We start from the raw sequence: 6,000 nt of genomic DNA on the forward strand, positions 1-6,000 counted from the left end.
CAGGGGAATCTGAGAAGATTTGTATGAATTGATGCAAAGTGAACTAACCCAGAACCAGAATGATGAGGTACAGAATGATGGGAGAAATAGAGCAGTTATCCTGAGGTCTCCTGATCTTAGAGTACTATTGTTCTGACAATTTGTCAATAATTCTAGAATCTCCTGGCCTTAAAAATATAGTAATATAGTTACAATCTGTTGGTCAGTGATAACCAAGTTCCTGAAACAATAGTGAATAGACCATCTCTCAAACATACCTGTAAGCAACAGAATTAGCAAATAAGTAACATGAAGCTCTGTTTTCTCACTTTTCCTATAAATTTATCTTGTTGCCCCTGGTTCTTTTCCAAATCCTTTTAGTAAATTAACTCTCTTTAATTGGCATTATTACAATTGTGGTATCTTCCTTCCTCTTCCCCTTTCCCATAGGGTATCTCCCCGAACTCTACTATGTTTCCTAACCTCACTTCTCTTCCTTACAGCTAACTCTTTTAGGGTGCTAAATCCCTTTCAGGATTTAGCCTGTCAGCTAAGGGCATACCCCAGCTTCACAGGGTACTCCCTTTCAACTGGGTAATTGTGAGTTGCACTGAGGAACGTCTTTCATATGCTCTCCCACTCTATTTCATATTTACCCTTCCTGGTGTCTATTGTATCACTTCATTTTATCTCTTACCTATTACCTAAATAAATCTACCATTTGCCAAAGAGAATGGCTGTTGTGAATTCTTCACATGATTGAATTCCAACTTTTGGTGTCAAACCCCAAATCATAGATCCCATCAAGAACAACAGTTTGTACAGTAATAGCAGTATTGTTATAAACCTGAAAAAAGTTTAAGAACTTTGATCAAAGCAGTGTTCCAGCATTTGGGTTAGAAGAATACTAGAATATGGAAACATGGTTTTAACTAGAAAAACTAGATGTTTTTATGTTTCAACAAATGATTCATATTTCATCAGTTCTGAAGCAATTAAAATATCCAGACATTTTATTTGTACTGCATTTCTAGTATTTATGGTTAAAGCATTTCAGAAAACGAAATTTCTTAAGAAAAATAATGTAATGGAAGACAAGTGAATTATGGTATTTTGAGGTAAGGGACTTAAGATACAGTATTCAATTACAATGTTGTTTTTTTTTTTTTTTTTTGCATGTGATCTAAATAAATTTTTTTTTTAGCTATGACAGAACTTATTTCAATTACTGCATTTAGATGGAATTCTTATTTCATTTTTGATGAAATGACTATTGGGCATTAACTTTGAAATGGGAAAAAACTTAAATGTCTAACATTAAGGATATTTTTTTCAAAAATAATGCCTATCAGCAGATACATTAAAGAGTAATTAGTCCTAGATTTGGTTTCTAGCACCACTTTTTATTGCGAACAGTTGCAGAAAATAAAGATTAAAGTTTCATCCAGACCCACTTGTACAGAACTCCCTAAACCACTTGAACCTGTATTATTTGGAAAAGGACTAATTCTTCCTAGTAAGCGGGATCAGGTTTTTAAATCAAATATGAGTTTATTCATTCTTTTTTGGAAGACTATAATTTATATATACTTTCCCCACAGCTAGTCTAGCTGTTCCATTCAGTCAAAATCAAGATTTTGTAAAAGTAAGATTTAAAAAAAAGGGGGGGGGGGGGGGCAAAACAATCTAGATCCTGAGGATAAGAAACTGAAGCATTTGGAAACTATTCCTGTTTATTCTCCACCTTTTAGGAACTCAGGCTTCTTTTAAATGACAATAAACATCAGACTTCTTTTAGAAAATAAATGCCCAGGGCCTTTAGGCTAGGTTAACTATCCCTTGGGGCTCTGGCCTTTGAGCTGGCTGAAACCAGACAGAAAAGGGGGTGGTGGCAAGACCTGAACCAAAGCATTGGAGGAAGAGCTCAAGGGAAAAGGGAGGGGGAACCCCTGAAGTCCAAACTAAGAATGGGTGGAATGACAAAAACAATGGACTGGCTGAAAACAAAAGCTTTTTCTGGGACCATCTGTTGCCTAGCTGTGGGGTTCTAGACTAGTTGTATTGCTTGGGTGAGTGGGAAGAAGTTAGGGTTAGAATTACTTATAATAAGCCTGCCCAAGACTTTAAATTTTTTTTTAGTTTTCAACATTCACTTTTATAAAAATTTGAATTCCAAAATTTTCTCTCCTTCAAGACAGCAAGCTATCAATTGTTATACATGTATTGTCATGTTTGACATGTACAGTCATGTTGTGGAAGAACAATCAGAGAAAAAGGAAAAACTATGAGAAAGAAAAAAAAGTGAAAATAGTATACTTCAATCTGCATTCAGACTCTATAGTTCTTTGTATGTGGATAGCATTTTTCTTCATGAGTCGAATTGTCTTGCAACATTGCTGAGAAGAGCTAAGTCTGTCATAGTTGAATATCGTATGATATATGCAATGTTCTGGTTCCGCTCACGTCACTCACCATCAGTTCACATAAGTCTTTCCATGTTTCTCTGAAATCTGCCTGCTCTTCCTTTCTTATAGCACAATTGTATTCCATTACATTCATATAGTACAATTTATTCAACTATTCCCCAGTTGTTGGGCATCCTCTCAACTGCCGCTTCTTTGCCAACACAAAAAGAATTGCTAGAGATATTTTTGTGCATATGGGTCCCTTCCCCTGTTTTATGATCTCTTTGGGATACAGACCCAGTAGAGACACTGCTGGATCAAAGGATATTGGACCTTTTATTCCCTAGACCTGCCATCCTTCACGTTCCACCCTCCCCCTTTCCTTGAGACCTCTAGTCTCCTTTTTAAGCTGTTAGACGGCCCAGCTGGAGACTTTAAGGAAGGATGAAGCTAGCACACGAAGGAAACAAAAGTGCACTCGGAATCCCTGGCTTCTTACACTTCATTCAGCTAAGAGATCCCTGAGGCCTAAGTCTCTATCTGCATTTCCATGGAGTCTCTTTAGCCTAAAGTTTTAGGCTTCCTAGGAAGACAGACTTGTAAAGTGAATGCCTTTCCCCATCACTTCCCCTCCCCTACTCTCACCTCCAGTCCCTAGGACTGGAGGGCTAAGAGTGAAACTGAGCACCCTTAACTCTAGGAAAACCTGGCTCAGGGGAAAAAGCCAGGTTGAGGGGCTGTGTGATGTGCTGATATTCCATTAAGCATAGCTCCAATAAGTATTTCTTGCCACTACAGTCATTGGCAGTATAAAATGGTTCAGTATCAGAAACTGGTACGATTTTTATCAGCGGAAACAACATTCAAGATGAGATGTTACCATCTGCTTTGTCCCTGTACTTTAAAGGATCACAGGACTTTTCCATCTGACTCAAAGCTAAAACTTTTCAAGTGTGTTGTCTCCCTCAGTTAGAATGGGAACACCCTGAGAGTAAAGACTATAAATTTTTGTAGGAAAAAAAAAAAACAAGGCAAATGCAATTAAGAGAAAAGGAGGAATCTGGGATTGAGGGGGACTTTGCAGTAAATCTCTGTGATAAAGGTTTCATTTCTAAGATATTTATGGAATTGAATCAAATGTATACAAAAATGTATACAAAAAATGTATAAGCGGTCAAAGGAAATGAAGAGGTAGTTTTCCGAGGAAGAAATTCCAACTATTAATTACCAAATTGGAAAAAAAAAAAACACTCTAAAAGAGCACTAAGAGAGAAATACAAATTAAAACAAATCTGAACCTGATTTGACAAACCTGATCAGTTTGTCAAAGACAACAAAAAGGAAAAATGACAAATGCTGATGAGGCTATGAGAAAACTTTTTCTTTTCAAAATATTTTTAAATTATGAGATTAAAAAAACTGCATTCTCATAACAGCATAATAAAGATGATTGCATATGAAAGTATATTATTTATTATATACTATTATATACAACTTAGTATTCTTTATAAATATGTAATTAAGTTAAAATGTAAATTTTTTCCCTCCCATCTACCCTAGAGATGGCTACCATTAGACAGAAATATGTATGTATATATGTATATGTATACATATATGTAAATATGTATGTGTACATATATAAATATGTATATATAAGTATATATGCTTCTAGATGTATGTACACATATAATATGTATATAAAATCATCCTATACATAGTTCTATTTATCAGTTGTTTTTCCGGATGCAGATAATGCCTTCCTTCATATGTCCTGTGTGATTAATTTGGGTATGAGTCAAATTAATTTGGTAATATTCAAAATGACTTAAAATGTTCTTAAAACAATATTGCTATCACTATATATAAAATGTTCTCGTGTTTCTATTCATTTCACTCTTCGTTATTTCATGCAAGTCTATCCATGTTTTTCAAAGAATATAAAGCTCATCATTTCTTTTTTTTAAATTGAGGTTTTTTATTTTCATAACATGTGCAAAGATAATTTTTCAATATTGACCCTTGAAAAATCTTGTGTTTCCATTTTTTCCTCTTTCCCACACTCCCTTCCCTAAATGTCATGTAATCCAATATATATTATACATGGTAAAAAAAAAATATGTTAAATCCAACATAGGCAGCCATATTTATACAATTATCTTGATACAAAGAAAAATCATATCAAAAATTTTTTTAAAAGAGAGAGAAATAAAATTCAAGCAAACCACAACAAAAAGAGTGAAAATGCTATGTTGTGATTTACCCTCAGTTCCCACAGTCCTCTCTGTGGGTATAGATGGCTTTCTCCATCACAGGTGTATTGGAATTGGTATGGGAAAACATTAATGTACCATTAGTGGAATTTGAACAAATCTAGTCATTCCGGTAAGGAATTTAGATTATGCCCCCAAAGTTATTCAATTGTGCATATCCTTTGACTCAATGATTCTGTTATCGGAATTATATTCTCAAAGAGATTTTAAAATGAAAAGGATTATTGCTACAAAGTGAAGTGAGCAGAACAAGAACAATTTATTGTTATTTTTAAAAATATATTATATATATATAAAATGTATATCTGTGCCTAACTATAGCCTGCTTAGAAGGGGGTGGGGGTGATGAAAGGGGAAAAAAGAATAAAGTAAAAAAAGTGTTCAGCTTTTTGTTTTTCTTCCCGGGTTATTTATACCTTCTGAATCCAATTCTTCCTGTACAACAAGAGAACTATGCAGTTCTGCACACGTATATTGTATCTAGGTAATACTATAACATATTTAACATGTATAAGACTGCCTGCCATCTAGGGAAAGGGGTGGAGGGAGGGAAGGGAAAAGTCGGAACTGAAGTGAGTGCAAGGGATAATGTAAAAAAATTACTCAGGCATGGGTTCTGTCAATAAAAAGTTATAATAAAAAAAAGTGTGCAGCAGACAATAAAAGAATAACTTATAAGGAAGCAAAGAAAAGATAAATGCCTCATGAATATAATTTTCTTTTTTTTTTTTTTTTTTTAATTTAATAGCCTTTTATTTACAGGATATATACATGGGTAACTTTACAGCATTAACAATTGCCAAACCTCTTGTTCCATTTTTCACCTCTTACCCCCACCCCTCCCTAAATGGCAGGATGACCAATAGATGTTAAATATATTAAAATATAACTTAGATACACAATAAGTATACATGACCAAAACATTATTTTGCTGTACAAAAAGAATCAGACTCTGAATTATTGTACAATTAGCTTGTGAAGGAAATCAAAGATGCAGGTGTGCATAAATATAGGGATTGGGAATTCAATGTAATGGGTTTTAGTCATCTCCCAGAGTTCTTTTTCTGGGTATAGCTAGTTCAGTTCATTACTGCTCCATTAGAAATGATTTGGTTGATCTCGTTGCTGAGGATGGCCTGATCCATCAGAACTGGTCATCATCTAGTATTGTTGTTGAAGTATATAATGATCTCCTGGTCCTGCTCATTTCACTCAGCATCAGTTCGTGTAAGTCTCTCCAGGCCTTTCTGAAATCATCCTGTTGGTCATTTCTTACAGAACAGTAATATGAATATAATTTTCTACTACTATTATATGTCCTTTCTTGAACTAGTAATTTATTATTA

This window comes from Sarcophilus harrisii, chromosome 1, assembly GCF_902635505.1.
Source record: "Sarcophilus harrisii chromosome 1, mSarHar1.11, whole genome shotgun sequence".
NCBI lineage: Eukaryota > Metazoa > Chordata > Mammalia > Dasyuromorphia > Dasyuridae > Sarcophilus > Sarcophilus harrisii.